Here is a 16055-nt window from a genome sequence, read left to right as displayed (position 1 = left end):
TTGGTGGGTGAACCAGTGGAGGATGGAACCTAAACGTTTTCAAGGTACACATTCAAAGGCTTGTTTGTTTTTAACATTATTTAGTTTTTTTCTTTCCCATTCTATCATTTACATATGACATGACTACACAGCCTCGATATTCTAACAGAAGAATTCAGTTGAGTTGTTCTCATTTCACGATTTTACTGCCGAGTCTCCATGAAGCAACGTTTGGTTGAGCATTTTCCGGGTATTATACAGTTTATTTTGTTTAGTCATCTTGAAATAAGCATTTCTATCTAATATATATTTCCTAAAAATAAAATGATAATAAAAGATAATTAATAATCACAGGACTCTCAACAATCTGCCAAAACAAACCTGAACGGGTGTGTCGTTACTTCAACAACTTACCATGTTTCAGGTTTTTAAATGTCTGTGGGTCACTGTTTGTGGAAACACTCCACGCTGTCCCAGATGTCAGCTGTCTTTCACAGTAACACACGACATCGGATGAAAATTAATAAGTGCGCCAAATGCTGACAGTCCACATCTGTTGGGTCTGGCTGATTATAACACTTATATAAAGTGGAAGCTCATCGCGTTCTGATGAACACCTGTCACTGCAGAGGAGTGCACAAAGGAAAAAGGAGGCACACGAGACAGATGTTTCCCATAAGGCGAAAGGGCCACAACTGTATTTTAGACCAACGCATATGTTGTTTAGTTTATGGGTTCCTATTAACTCTGCAACAAGGCTAACTCTCTTTCTAGCTTTGTTACACTGAGGCTGAACTATTGTAATGTTTTAATATTAGACTCTTTAAAGCAGGTCATCCAAAAGACTACAGCTGAAATAATCACAGGGATGAGCAACAGAGATCATGTTTCCTACAGCTTTCAAAAGAACAATAGGCAGAGCCTTCAGATTTCTGGCCCCTGTTCTGTGGAACCAGCTCCAGGTTTGGTTTCAGCAGACAGACACTATTTCTACTTTTAACAGACTCAAAAAGTTTAAAACTAGAGTTAAATCAGGTAACTGTTTGAGGAGATTTCTGTTATAAATTGGCTCCAACTAACAATGCAACATCAAGATGACACAGCTTTCTGGGATTTCCTTCGCTGGATGCATCAAGAGAAACTGGAACTATACACAATATATAAAGTGGCTGACAGAGTATACAGGAACATCTGTGCCAAGTATGCCCTGGATGTCCCGAGGTCGAAATGGGATATTCCCCCCAGGGTGGTCGAGAGTGACTGGCCTAAGATCCTGTGAGACTTCCACATACAGACAAATGTGATGGCTAACCAAGCGGACATAGTAGTGTTGGAAAAGCAGAGGAAGACGACCGTAGTGATAGAGCTTCATCAAATGACAGCAACATCAGGAAGAAGGAACACGAGATCAAGAAAGCTGGGGAAGTACCAAGCGCTGAGACAAGAACTCGAGAAGATGTGGAGGGTGAAGGTAACTGTGGTCCCAGTGTTAATTGGAGCACTCGATGCAGCGACTCGCAACCAAGGCGAGTTTCTCCAGCAGATCCCAGGAACAACATCTCTCTGTCCAGAAGAGTGCAGTCCTAGGAACCGCTAAGATACTGCACAGGACCCTCAAGCTCCCAGGCCTCTGGTACAGGACTCGAGCTTGAAGGTGAAAGACCGCCTGCAGGGGCGAGAGGAGGGTTATATATATGAATAAACCTGAATTATACTGAATATCGGTATAATTGATCTCATGCACACAGTAAAGCACACACTGTGACCTGCTTGCCATTGAACCCCTGGGGTTAAGGACCTTCCACGAGGGCACCACGGTGCTGTAAATGATACTATTTCTGTTTTGTCTACCTGCTGTCAGGTGACTACCGTAATTGTCGGGCTATAAGCCGCTACTTTTTGCACAAGCTTTGAACCCTGCGGCTTTTAGTCAGGTGCGGCTTTTCTATAGATTGTCCATGATTTTTGTGATATCGTAAGACGATTTGTTTTGTTTGTTCCGCTGTTGTACGGCACTACGTTGCCTGGCGGAAGGATCGGGGTTCAAGAGTGGTATGTTGGTCACATGTCCATCCGCCAGGCAACATAGTGCCGTACAAGTAGCGCGAAAAACAAACTTCAAAGTAGCGCTACGCGTTCAGCGGGAGTCGTGGATGACGAGCGGCGATAAACTTGCGAAAAGCAAGTTGTGCTCAACTCTACCGGTGGATTCTGACAGCGTGGAAAAGTGTGCAAACATCCACGATCACCAACGGATTTCGAAGGGCTGGACTGCTGCATGATGGAGAGGAGGACACCGCCACGGCCCTTCAGAGGGTGTTCGACTCTGACACTGACAACGACAATGAGGATTATCTTTGGTTTTGAAAGTGACAACGAAGGAAAGAAGCTGAGAGTGGATGACGAAGCCATCCTGAGCCTGTTCGTTTCCGACACTGGAGAAGAGGACTTTGGTGGTTTTAGTGCGCAGGAAGATGGTGGTGAATGACTGACTTTTCTTCTTGTTAAAGCCGTGTCACTGCACCTGAGCCTAAAAGGTAGTCCGAATCTATTTTTCTGGTGTGCTGTAGGTTACTGTTATGTACTACATGTGCAAATATGTACCCATAACTTGATTTTCAAAATATTAATAAAAGGGGTGTGTCTCCAAACAGCCATCTCTTTCCTGACAATTCGCTTTGTGCATATTCTCTTACATATGATAAGTCAATATTGAAACACCTGCGGCTTTTAGTCAGGTGCGGCTAATGTATGTACAAAACAGGATTTTCCCCTGATTTTAGCTTGTGCGGCTAATATTCAGGTGCGCTTTGTAGTCCGGGAAATACGGTAATCTGGTAACCTTTGAGCAGAAGCACTCTTCTCCTGCCTTCAGGCCTGCTCTGCCCCATGTGTGAGGACCTTGTTTGGCAAGTACGTAAAAGCTTCCTGAGAGAAAGCAAGACTTTGTTCAGCCAAATTTAGTTCCCACAGCTACTGGATGTAAAACTGCCAACTCAAGTGTATTACCAGTGTTGCAGTCACAGCGACTGACACATCTGATCAGCGAACTGCCTTAACAAACACCCTAATCTGAATAATCACAGCCTGTGCGGCCCGTTGGGTGACACCAGATCAGCACTAATAGGACCGCCTGTCCTGTAGGCTCAACACACACACGCACGCACGCGCGCGCACACACACACACACACACACACACACACACACACACACACACACACAGGCTTCTTTCTACTTGTGTCTTCCTCACTTTATCAATTTCCATTTCAAATGTGTTTCATTAGTGCAATAGCAGACAAGTACTTGCCAAAGCACGAATTACAAATAATAGATAATAAACATTCAGTTAGCTGCCAGAGTGCATTAACAATGGCAAATGGATGGGAGAAAAAGAATGTAACCATGGAAATGTACATATTTATTAGATAAAGTGTATTTCACTGTGAGGTCTCCTGCAGCCTGTTTATTATTTTTATGCAACAACAAGTCTCTGTCAGATCATCTGTAAGAAATGAATCCACGGTGGCAGCGACTGGTGGCCTCTACCTTCTGCAGATACCAGTGTGGATCCAAATTCAAATTCAAATTCAAATTTTATTTGTCACGTACACAGTCATACACAGTACGATATGTAGTGAAATGCTTGGACAACTGCTCGTGACCTAAAGAAAACAAAAAAGGAAAAGGCTATGAATAAGATAGGAAATAAATATGAAAAATTAAAAAGGGTAAATTTAACTAAGAAGGAATAAAATATAAATTAAGGTTAAAAATGAAATAACTGTACAACACAAATTAGAATGAAGGGTAAATTTAACTGGGAAGAATAAGATAAAATATATAAATTAAAGTTGAAAATAAAATAACTGTACAACAAAATACACAATACACAATATAGAACTATATAAGAATGTATGAAGAAATCTAAATATAAATAAATATATACACAATAACAGCAGCTGTACAAGTATTAACTGGAAATGAAGAATATAGTGACCAGTGTTGTGCAAAAACAAAGTCCAGAAAGTCCAGTGTGTGTGTAAGAACCATATGTGTGGGTCAGTACTGTGTGGTGGTGTGATTGAGAGACCGTATCGCCTGCGGGAAGAAACTCCTCCTCAGTCTCTCTGTGTTGGTCTTCAGGGAGCGGAATCGCTTTCCTGACCTCAGCAGAGAGAACAGTCTGTTGTTGGGATGGCTGAGGTCCTTCACGATCTTCCTGGCCTTGGTCCAGCACCGCCTGCTGTAGATTGAGTGCAGGTCAGGGAGCTCGGAGCGGATGGTGCGCTCAGCTGACCGCACAACCCTCTGTAGAGCTCGTCTGTCCTGCATGGTGCTGTTCCCGAACCAGGTTAAGATGTTTCCCGCCAGGATGCTCTCTATGGTGCACGAGTAAAAGTTCCTGAGCACCTTGGAGGGCAGTTGGAAGTCTCTCAAGCGTCTGAGGTGGTAGAGACGCTGTCGGGCCTTTTTCACCACGGTGTTGATGTGACAGGACCATGACAGGTCCTGCGTGATGTGAACTCCGAGGTATTTGAAGCTGTCCACTCTCTCCACTGGGCACTCGTTGATGACGGGGGTCTGGTAGTTCCTCTCCTGCTTAGTGCTGAAGTCCACTATCAGCTCCTTTGTCTTACTGACGTTTAGAAGGAGGTTGTTCCTCTGGCACCAGTTCTCCAGATTCCTAATCTCCTTCACGTAGGCCGTCTCGTTGTTATCAGAGATCAGGCCCACCACGACGGTGTCGTCAGCAAACTTGATGATGGTGGTGGAGCTGGTAGTGGCCACACAGTCATATGTGTACAAAGAGTACAGCAGGGGGCTCAGAACACACCCCTGGGGGGCTCCAGTGCTGAGAGTGGTGGAGGCTGAGACATGTCCGCCCATCCTTACTGCCTGTGGTCTGCCAGTTAGGAAGTTGGAGATCCACTGACACATAGATGAGCTGAGTCCCAGATGCTCCAGCTTGGTGGTGAGTGTGGAGGGAATTATGGTGTTAAATGCAGAGCTGTAGTCTATGAAGAGCATTTTAACATAATTCCCCCTTCTAGTGTCCAAGTGAGTGAGTGATGTGTGGAGGAGATGAGAGATGGCATCGTCTGTGGAACGATTTGGACGGTAAGCGAACTGTAGTGGGTCCAGTGTGTCTGGTAGTGAAGAAATGATGAAGTCTCTGACCAGGCGTTCAAAGCACTTCATCACTACTGAGGTGAGGGCTACAGGGCGATAGTCATTGAGAGAAGCAGGGTGGGGTTTCTTCGGGACAGGAACAATGATGGACTCTTTGAAGCATGTGGGGATCACCGACTGAGATAAAGAGATGTTGAATATCTCAGTGAACACAGGAGCTAGCTGGTATGCGCAGTCTCTTAGGATACGACCTGGGATGCCGTCTGGTCCTGCTGCTTTCCTGGTGTTCACTCTCTTGAAGGCTCTCCTTACTTCATGCTCGGAGATGACGAGCACGTTTCCGGTGCTGGCAGTATCTTCCTGTCTGCAGCCGTTAGCGCCGCTAACACTAGCATTGTTGGAGACCTTAGCTGCAGCCTCGAAGCGAGCATGGAAAGTGTTCAGCTCGTCTGCCAAAGTCACGGCCGCGTTCGTCATACCGGCTGTTGGTGCTTTATAGTCCGTTATTGTCCTTAGTCCCCGCCACAGGCTCCTAGAGTCACTCTGTTGGAGTTGTGACTCTAGTTTCCTCCCGTAGCGCTGCTTCGCCTCTTTCACCGCCCTCCGCACGTTATATGACGCGGCTTTGTACGGGTCCATGTCCCCCGTCATGAGTCCCGTGTTGTAGGCAGCGGTGCGGGATCTCAGAGCGTCGCGGATGGTTTTATCCACCCACGGCTTCTGGTTGGGAAACGTTGTGATAGTCTTTGTCTCCACGGTATCATCCGCTAGTTTCCCGATGAATCCCACAACCGCTTCCGTAAACACGTTGACGTCATCGTCGGAGCTGTTTCTGAACATGCCCCAGTCTGCGTCATCGAGTGCGTCCTGTAACGCGGCCACCGATTGATCCGTCCAGCGCGCGACCTTCCTCTGAACCGGAACTTCCTGTTTCAGCCTTTGTTTGTATTTTGGCATGAGGAAGATGGCGGCGTGATCAGATTTGCCAAACGGGGGGCGGGATTGTGCCTTGTAGCCGTCCTTGACCGTAGTGTAGCAGTGGTCCAGTGTCCTTTCACCCCTGGTGGGGCAGGTGATGTGTTGATAAAAGTTCGGCGCTGCGCGTTTGAGGTTGGCGCTATTAAAGTCCCCCGTCACAATAAGCGCAGCGTCCCGGTGTTGTGTCTGGTGCTGTGTGAGTGCCTCATGCAGCTCGCATAAGGCGGTGACCGTGTCCGCTTGTGGTGGAATATAAACGGCACTTACAATGACCGATGTAAATTCCCGAGGTAGATAAAAAGGACGACACATGATGGACAGTAGTTCCAGATTTGTTGTGCAGGAGCGTGTGAGAGGAACAACGTTCGCACTGTTGCACCAGTTGTTGTTCACCATTAAACACACGCCGCCTCCCCTTGACTTCCCCGAGTCCCGTGTCCTGTCCATGCGGTGAACCGAGAAGAACTCGGTCGGCTGGATGGCGTGGTCCGGCACCGCTGGGTTCAGCCATGTCTCGGTGAAGCAGAGGAGATTGCAGTCCCGAATGTCTCTCTGGAACTTTATCCTGGCCCTGAGGTCGTCAAGCTTGTTCTCCAGTGACTGGACGTTGGCGAGCAGGATGCTAGGCAGAGGTGTGCGGTGTGCACGAGCTCTCAGCCTGTTCCTGACGCCGGCTCGCTTCCCTCTAGGCCGCCGCTGCTTCCCTTTGTTCTCCCTCGAGATCTCACTCGGCCAGCTCGGATCCGGAGTTAAAAACTTCGAATTGTGAGTACATTGTATACCAATAGAAACAAGAGTGTCACGGTCATACCTAATGTACCCAATGGTGATGATTTTGCCGATTTAGAAACGCTGAAAACTAACTTAAAAAACAAAGACAAAGAAAAAGTGGTCGGAGCAGTCGTGATGGCAGCCGACCTCACCGGCGCCATCTTAACTTGATCCTGTAGTGTTGCTAATGTAAGCGGGTTCTGCTTCATGCTGCTGAAACAGGTCGGCCCAAATAAACCCTTCGACTCTGCATTGTGTTGTATTTTTAAAGAAGACAAGGAGTCTCTGCTTGATTGATGCAGATTTATTTCCTGGATGGAAACATGGTGTCGGGTCAGTACAAATGGCTGCACAGCACGCTAAAGCAGAACATCCTGTTAGCATCCACTTTAGCATACAGAGTTTTACACAACATTAAACAAATGAAAAGTGCACAAACTGGCATGAGGCTCTGTGTGCGTCAGTTGAGCAAACACGTTTTATCCATCTGTAATACATAACCGCATTATGTGCGGGACAGTACAACTCACCTCTCGTGTAGCTTCAGCAGACGGGCAGTGATTACTGCCGCCAGCCTCACCTAACAGGCCACACCAAGACGTGCACTGACATTTCAGGAATAAGACCACATAAACACTGTTACACTAACATGGTCTGCAGTGGAAATCAGAAGTTTTAGGTCATGGTTGTCATGGTCTCTGTGGCTTCTATTAGTTTTAAATACTTCAAGTGTTATTTTCTCCTGTTACGTTCTCTCGTGTTTAGTGTTGGTTCTGATGTTTCAGATAAGATAAGACAGATCTTTGTTGTCACTGTTAACAGAGCAATGAAACACAGTTTGACATCTCTCCATTTACAGCTGCAGGTTTTTACAATAAACATTCTTTGGATAGGAAGATAAGATAAATAAAGATAAAAATACGTTTAAGAGGTAATGTGCACGTTATATACAGAAACAAAATATATATAAATAAATATATATGGGGGTATATAAAGCTTCTCACAGTGCACTATCTTAAAGGATTTTGTTTTGAAGGACAGAAGACAGAGGAGGCTGCAGGACGTCCCATCACTGAGGAGCTGTTTTTACCTGGTAAGCCTTAAAGAGGAGCGGCACACAGCTGGGTTGTGCAAACCGTGAGGAGGACTCTCAAAACTTCTTTGTCTTCATGACTTGTTTCAGTTATTTAAGATAATCTGCTTTTTTCCCTCCTTGTCGTTTGTGTGTGATTGTTTGTGAATTGAAAGAAATCAACTCCTGAATATGAAAATGTTAAAAGCTTATATCTGAGATCATAAAATAAAGAACGACTCAGGAGATTACAAAGCAATCTGAGATGCACTTTATTTACATCATTATAAAATGAGACCTTCGTCTCCTCTCTCCTCGTGTTCCTCAGGAACAAGAATGGACAATCTGAGAAGAGAGGGGGGCAGTTGCACTTTCCTTTTGTCAAGGAAACATCCTTCAGACATCCTTCGTACTTTTATGTTTGAACTCTGCAACAGTGGCTTTGCATGATTCACAGTTCAAAATAATCCTTCTTTCTCTTATATTGAGCATTGATGCATCTCCTCAACTGATCTTCTATGAAGGAAGCCACTGTAGTCATCATTGTCTCCCTTCCAGTCCAATATGGATTCATACACTGAATGAGGCTGTTTCCTGGATTAACTGCTGTGGGACCAATACCGCAGTTTGCCCATAGTGAACACGTTATTTTGAGAAAGTAGTGAGAAGCTCGGAAACATTTTGTTAAACACTTTATTTCATAAATCCTTCTGTTTTCTTACATAATGTAAAAAAAATAGTCAGAGTAAAGAAATCCAACCGTTGGACTGGTTCTGTAGAAACAACTTAGTCATCCTCCCCCGACGCCCAAAACTCTGACTTAATTTAAGCAGGAACATCTGATGTGTGAAGTAAATGTGAGTCAGATATGATGTCTCTTTCTGTCCTGAAGCCACAGTGAAGCGAAGAAAATTAGGTCACACAGGAATTTTAAATAGAGCGGGGTGCTAAACCAAATGAAATCACTACTTTGCCCAAACGAGACAGGGAATTTCCTGCCAACAGATTTTGGTAGGATGTATCCCGGAGGACACTGGTTCAGATCCACAGAGGGAAAAGTGGCAGATGGTACAATCAATGGTACATCATTGTGGCTCTTTTGGAAAATCTCTGAGCTGTTTTGTTGTTTTCCAGGGAAGCGAGATTTGAGTCTCACCGCATCTGAAGGTGGCGTGCTGGATGTGGCTCTGGATGTCAGACTCTGCAAAACATGGACACAGAGGTGGTGACATCATCCACTGGTTTAGATTTTTAACTTATTGTAATCATTAATTTCATTTTCTCATATATATTATTTTAATGTTTTGTTTTGTGTTTAATGTATTCATCTCCTTTTGCCTCGGTTAAGCACTTTGAATTGCATGAAAGGTGTTATACAAATAAACTTGTACATTTGAAGTCGGCCGTAAGTGGCCATTCGAGGAGCTGGCTTCATTCATCAGTCCTAAAGTTTTCCTGAACTTCCCTTCAGCTTGTCCTGCTTGCTTTTCTGGATTTCCATAATCTTTAGTCCTCATTTTTCTTTCTACAAGAGTGCATGAGAGATAGACTTTTAGATATTTTAAAGCTTACAAATAGGCAAATATTTTATTATCTTCACTTTATTTTGTGCTCAGCAGGACAGTTAAAAAAAAACACAAATCAAAGCAGAGATCACAGCTCACTCTCATCATTGCTGCTCTTTATTGGTGACTTCAGGCTATAGAATTGATTTTACCATTTTAAAAATGTGTATGCACAACAGGCTAAAGGTGTTGCTGATGCTAATGTCAATTCCATTACATTGTCTAAGTGTCCAGATGATGTGTGATTCCCTCATTTGAGACTCTTGAATCTCAGATCTTGGTTATTATGTGACATTCCTGTCATATGCTGTGGGAGTGTCTGGTCGGGTGTGGTCCAGGTTCCTGTTGTCCGTCCCTTGGGGTGGAGTTGGCCAACTCGTCACCTGCTTCCAGTTTCCGGGGCTCCATCTAGAGGGTTTTTAAGCCAGCACTGCCTGCCACTCCTCGCCAGTTCGTCCTGCTACCACCCGTGGTAAACTTGGCCTCCTCTGTGCTCGGACTCTGTGTGCCTGGATCGTGGGTTAATGTGTTCTCCGTCTCCTGTGTTCTCCAGATTCATCATCCGTCGTACTCATCAGCAGCGCTGGTTCTGTTTCCATCCCGTTCTCCAGTCTGCCTAGAACCCTAGGACCACACACTCATCTTCTCCTCAGCCTGCCCTCCAGCCCGTACTTCAACTTCCCTGGACACCTTGGAACCTGGACCAGCTTCCCCACACTCTCAACCATCCCTGGGACGCTCCCACGGCAACCCCTTCCCCTCCTAATAAACGGTGTTTTCAAGTAAGCCCAAGACTCTCCACTAGTACCACTCACCTCTGCCATTTAATTGTTTCCCATTAAGTAAAACCCTTCTTCTCCGCCCTCGGGCCTCCCTCAGTTCCTGCAAATGATTTCTGTTAGACCCAGTCTTGTTTAAGTTCCTTTTCCTTCAATAAATTGTACATAGTTCAAGCAATCGAGTCTGCTCTTGAGTCCACTGCATCCTTGTTTGTGACAATTCCTTTGGGTTTGTTGCTTTTTATTTGAATTGATTCTATTATTATCTGAATGTCTTCCTCATATTTCAATTATTTCTTTTTTGAGTGTAACAACAAACCAGTAAAGGGACTTGGGATCTGTTTAAACCTTTGGGAAATTACAGATTATTTAATTAGCATCTATTTATATCAAAGGGACTTAGAAGGGGATTAAAGCTTCAAGTTTCACACCTTAATTTAATCAAAATGATATAATGGTTCTGTCAGGATAAGCCAGAGAGAGGAATCAAAGTGCAGGGCAGAATGGGAGGCAGGCTGGAGAACAAAACAAGAGCTTTCATCAGCTCAAAGTAAAAGAAATCCACGAGGAACAAGAGGCGGTAAACAGATTATCTGAAATCTGACAGAATTATGCAACACATACACGGGGTGGATTGGACAAAGGTGAAACCGGGGTCGGGCAGAAAGTCAAAAAGGACGGAAATCAAACCCAGGTAGAGAGAGGGAAGTCAATTGCTGTTGTTTGTAAGGCTTCAATTACCAAAATAAAACAGGAAATTGATATGAGGAAAACAAGGGAACTGATTGATAAAACAGAGCCAGACGAAGAAATATTGGCAACACAAGGAAAATATGAACAAAAAGGAAACGCAAAAGACTGAAATCAAAATAGAACCAAACTCAGGACCATCACAGCCTGTTAGACAGTGAGTTTTTTTCTGAATTAAGCAGGACGAGGGCTGTTTGCAGCCTTCAACCTAAAACCAGCTGTAGCAAATGTCAGTGTTGAATGTGGGGCGATCGTGGCTCAAGAGTTGGGAGTTCGCCTTGTAATCGGAAGGTTGCCGGTTCGAGCCCTGGCTTGGACAGTCTCGGTCATTGTGTTCTTGGGCAAGACACTTCACCCGTTGCCTACTGGTGGTGGTCAGAGGGCCCGGTGGCGCCAGTGTCCGGCAGCCTCGCCTCTGTCAGTGCGCCCCAGGATGGCTGTGGCTACAATGTAGCTTCCATCACCAGTGTGTGAATGGGTGGATGACTGGATATGTAAAGCGCTTTGGGGTCCTTAGGGACTAGTAAAGCGCTATATAAATACAGGCCATTTACCATTTGAATGTGAAAAATGTAAATACATCGCAAGTGTCAAAGAAGTGATCTTTGCCAGTGGGAGTAAAAAAACCTCTCTATTCCCAAGCTCTCATTGGCAAAATTAACACAGCAACAGTGCATCTGATATTCAGCCTAATGCGACACGTCTCTACAGTGTTTCACCAGCAATGAGCAGATGAGATCTGGGTCACAGAGGAATTTTAAACAGCACTGGTAATACAATTAAATCAGTGACAGTGACATCAGTGATTAGCTGGAGGGCTCATCATCAGCAGAAGACAGAAGCTACACACGAGCAGAGAAATGCAAACTTTTTTACACTGTGATATTAAATGACAGTTGAAGCTACTGACCAACAAGGGGTGAGAGGTAGCAGGTCAGTTTTAGGTGTGCTCTATACACAGTTTGTATCATTGTTCTTATATTGTTCCTATTTTTATACCCACTGCTGCTGTTAGTGGGTATAAAACCAGAAAGAAATCTGTTTTTCATAGTTTGACTATATGCTTTTCAGAAGGTTCTCACATTACAACCTGATCCACACCTGGGCTTTTCTGAAGTGTGGTGGTAAATTCAGGCAGCTGCAGCCACCTTCAACACTTTCTGTCTATTCTGGAGCACCAGAAATGAATCCAGGTGGGAATAAAAATCTTCTTTTTTGACTTTAAAGCTCCTGATTGAACCTGGTAGTTCCAGCAGACGAGACACTTCTGTTATTAGAAGGAAGCACATCTCTTTCTAATCTTTGATCCTTATATTTTACTGTTTCTTTTACACACACTACAATGATGAGGTGATGTGTGAGCACCTTTACTGTTTCTTTCTTTAAAAAAACCTGTAGCCTACAAAAATAACATGAATGGATGTTTTGACATTACCAGTGACCTAAAAGTGTTTCTAGCTGCATCCCACTAAGTGGACCTAGAACTGTACATCACTACCAAAGCTTGAGACACCCACCGATAGCACTGATCAATCACTGAAAATAAAGACAAGGACAGCGCTATGTCTTCCATGGTATTGTAATACACTATTGTATAAGCTCCTACTGTATGTCAAGAATAGCTGTTGCACATTAGAAACTGTGTTAGACAGGTTTTTTAAAAATATACTTTAAACATTTTATCATGTCGTCATGATTCGTCAGTGGCTCCTGCGGTGCTGTGTTTTTCTGCAGGGTGGCGCCCGTCTTCCAGTGTTCACCTGTTCTCCACGCACACCTGTGGCTCATCACGGCTGATGAACCTCAACCATACCCAAGGCCCTGTTGGAGTGTTGTTCCTCGCTTACCTGTGTTAGTGCAGCCCAGTGCTGGCTCTTGTGTATTTCCCTGTGTTCCAATACGAAAAGGAGTTTGAGCGTGTGCTTCTCCCTTTCCCGACTTGCCCTTGGAATCCCTGGAACCCTCTTCTCTCTATATGCATAATATCCAGCAGTGTTGTAAACAAACCCTTCTGTTTGGCTGCACAGTACAGAGTCCAGCATCAGTAACTGTGACAGTCGCTTTATATTCGTTAAAGACATAAATCAGTAAGGAACTCATCTCCTGTACTTTTAGAGGTGTGCCTTTTAAAATACATTGAGGTGCACTGCATCCTTTGATTTTCATTAAGTGCTGAAGGAAAACAAGTCAAGACAAGAAGGAAAAAAGCAGCTGATGTAAACACTGCTGTCTTAATACAACTCATCCTGAGAGACTCCTGTTTGTGGAAGAAAGGAACGAGTGAGACAAGAGTCGAGGTGAATCACAATGAAGAGACAAGACTGAATACAAAAATTGAATGAGTGCATCCATCGATGTTGGGATATATTTTGCTTCCATAACATATTCTTTCATATGACTGAAAAGACAACTTTAAAAATGCATAATTAGTTCTTTATTTGTTTTATTTGGTTGGTACTCATGGTGATAGCTGTTAGTTCCATTTTCATTGTTCACTTGTAGTGGCTTCACTTAAACAGAACTGCCTTTCACATGTTCGCTGGTTTCATCTCCTCTCAACAGTGGATTTATACAGATCCCATCATGCAGTGTTTCTGTGAGACGTGAGCAAACATCCAAGAAGGGGGCGGTCGACTATGAAGCAAAGACTGCTGTGAATCTGTAATATTTTATTAAAATAATGTGACTTTGCATCAAGTGACATCAAAAATACATCAGGCTGCTCAGCATCATTGCAGTAGTAGGTGGCTATGCATGCATGTGTGACTGTGGAGTTTGGAGCACAATACCATCAACTTACTCATCACCATAGTAGTGAAATGGTGAGGCTCTCATTCACTAGTTACAAAGCTTATGCAACAGGTCTGTGAATTACTGCTGCCATTAGGAGCACAGAGCAGTCTATGCTTTGGGCAGGTTAACCTTGACAGATGCTGACAGATCCACCCCACACTCATTATCTCCACTTTCAAAATACCCATGTGGTCACCATCTATTCACATTCAGACTTTAAAACTATTAATTAGGAGAAATTCATCGGTTTACAGACGTGTTGTATCAGGTGGAATTTGAACCGACGCCGCTTGAACCAAATTCCCAGATTGCTTCTTGCTGCCAGTCCCCCCTGCAGGAAAGCGATCGCACAGTGAGACTACAACTGGAATTCATTTGCATATGAAAACAGGATGTGTAGTGAGAATTCACAGCTCGTGTCTGAAGATTAATTTTACATTTTCACACTTCTGCTTATTAGCTTCATTTACCCAATTCACTGAAGTGCTCGGCCCATCAAGTACCACAAGAAGCATATTCAAATGGACAGAATATCTCAGCTATTAGCTGCCCTCTGGATAATTCTTTTAATTTTGTTAACTGGGAGCCTCCATTTAAACACAGATTAAAGAGTCCTCTGACTGAGCCCACGATGCCTCTTGGTGAACATGTTGCGATGGCAACAGAGGGAAGAAAAGAGGGAGAAAGGGGTGTCTAGATAATATAGAAACCTCAAAACAGGAAGTGAATGCCTTTTATTTGCCAAATGAGTTGGTTAGCCCCATTACACAGAGAACAGAATTGACTTATTCATTAATCTGGAAATGGATTTTAAACAGCAGAGTGTGCCAAGCTACACAGAAACACTGTTCACAGTTTCTCTGGGAAACTGCTTGAAGACAACAAAGTCTTTGACTCTTCACTTAGTAAACAGATATAGTGCAAGATAGGATACTTTTTTGCGTGGGCAGCAGTTAATCTGCTGGTTATATTTCAGCTAATAGCCAATAACTTTATGTGCAATCCTCGTAGGATTGCTACAGAACTACGGTTACACCAGGTGAAAAAGGGACTAACAATAAATGGCCACAACACACAAAAATATCAGCAGCAATGAAATTAAAGTAAAAAAAATTAATACATATCTGAGTTTTCATATAATTGTTTTAAAGACTGACAGAAACCAGGTCATCAATCAAAATAGTCTTTATCTATGAAGAATTTATGATCACGTGGTAATGAAACAAGCCTAAACCTTCTCATCTTCCACTGTAATAGCAAACACGCTGACTCGTCTATTCCAACTGTTCCCTGCTTCCTTCTCAGCTCAGTAAGCTCAGGGGTTGTGCACAGTGGGCAAGTCTTTTTAGACCAACGGCGGGAAAATCTGTAAATTATATAAAGTCAGCAGTTGCAGCCACTCCCCACCAACATGTTTATGGCAACGCTGAAGACACCGCTGTGTCATGTGGTGCCTGCAAGCCAAGTTATGTGGCTGGTGACTCAGATTTACCTCTAAAGCCTTTAAAACCAAGGCATGAAATTCACCAACATGTTTAGACATGACATTGTTTCTTACCATCTCTCTTCTAGTTTGGGGTTTATATCTGTGCAGTATTCTTATTCTTGGACCTTTAGATGAAAGTAGCTTTGAATGTACAGCTTAAAATAATCTATAGTGGAGCCCCTCAGTTCACACACACTCTCTTTACAGTGAGGTTTTTGTTTTGTAGTTGAACAGTCTTAAAGCTGATGAAAGGCTGTCTGGTGGCTTTTACTTGGAAGCTGCAAAACCTTCTGCATGACAGGAGAAGTACAAGCAGGCCATGTGTGAGGTGTACGACATCGTTCATGATGCAGATGCTTCCTCAATACACCTGCTAGGTTAAATGCTACTGATGGTGGAACCGAGCAGCTGCAGTGCTGCACGGTGCAGGTGAGGCTTTCCACAACACACCTGTAGAAGGAGGCGAGGACTGAGGGAGCCACTCCAGCTTCCTTCAGCCTTTGGAAGAAGCAAAGATGCTGATGTACCATCTTGTTGTAGCTTCAGGTTGGTGTGCCTTCTTGGTGTTACCCACTTCAAGTACCCGGGGATGCTCACAGGTACTCGATGCAGGTGGGGTGCAGCTGATGCCCACAACCGCATCCTTTTTTTGGCTTGTGTTGATGAAAGAGTTGTTTCACACACAACATGCAGTGCAGTCCTAGATCAGCAGCATGTGGATGAAGGCGCTCATGAAGCATCCCTGTGACCAG

The 16055-nt window shown here is 44.1% G+C and overlaps 1 long non-coding RNA gene across 4 annotated transcripts; it reads left to right on the top strand.

Moving 5' to 3' along the window:
• The first annotated feature begins 1852 nt into the window (after positions 1-1852).
• On the top strand, positions 1853-12169 carry LOC309687445. 4 transcript variants are annotated; one of them, XR_014270770.1, is made up of 5 exons: positions 1853-2516; positions 7895-7951; positions 9065-9967; positions 10049-10277; positions 12096-12169. It is a non-coding gene; the product is annotated as an uncharacterized lncRNA (long non-coding RNA). The 4 variants fall into 4 exon arrangements; XR_014270772.1 differs by lacking the exon at positions 12096-12169 and having other exon boundaries at positions 9065-9152; positions 9770-9967; positions 10049-10408; XR_014270771.1 differs by lacking the exon at positions 12096-12169 and having other exon boundaries at positions 7900-7951; positions 10049-10408.
• Positions 12170-16055: the final 3886 nt, after the last annotated feature.

Source organism: Aulonocara stuartgranti, assembly GCF_965226115.1.
Source record: "Aulonocara stuartgranti genome assembly, chromosome: 14".
NCBI classification, from domain to species: Eukaryota; Metazoa; Chordata; class Actinopteri; order Cichliformes; family Cichlidae; genus Aulonocara; species Aulonocara stuartgranti.
The sequence above is the reverse complement of the archived record's forward strand: the minus strand, read 5'-3'. Positions and strand labels throughout refer to the sequence as shown.